Source organism: Cetorhinus maximus, unplaced genomic scaffold, assembly GCF_964194155.1.
Source record: "Cetorhinus maximus unplaced genomic scaffold, sCetMax3.hap1.1 HAP1_SCAFFOLD_1390, whole genome shotgun sequence".
NCBI classification, from domain to species: domain Eukaryota; kingdom Metazoa; phylum Chordata; class Chondrichthyes; order Lamniformes; family Cetorhinidae; genus Cetorhinus; species Cetorhinus maximus.
In genome coordinates, this window is record NW_027597331.1 from 77,501 (window position 1) to 77,918 (window position 418).

The following is a 418-nucleotide window of genomic DNA, read 5'->3' on the forward strand; positions in this document are numbered from 1 at the left end:
ATGATCTAGATGAAGGAACTGAGGGCATCCTGGTTAAGTTTGCAGATGACACAAAGATAGGTGGAGGGACAGGTAGTATTGAGGAGGCGGGGAGGCTGCAGAAGGATTTTGGACAGGTTAGGGGAATGGGCAAAGAAGTGGCAGATGGAATACAACGTGGGGCAAGTGTGAGGTCATGCACTTTGGTAGGAAGAATAGAGACATAGACTATTTTCTAAATGGGGAGAGAATTCAGAAATCTGGAGTGCAAAGGGACTTGGGAGTCCTAGTCCAGGATTCTCTTAAGGTTAACTTGTAGGTTGAGTCGGTAGTTAGGAAGGCAAGTGCAATGTTGGCATTTATTTGGAGAGGACTAGAATATAAAAGCAGGGATGTGCTGCTGAGGCTTTATAAGGCTCTGGTCAGACCACATTTAGAA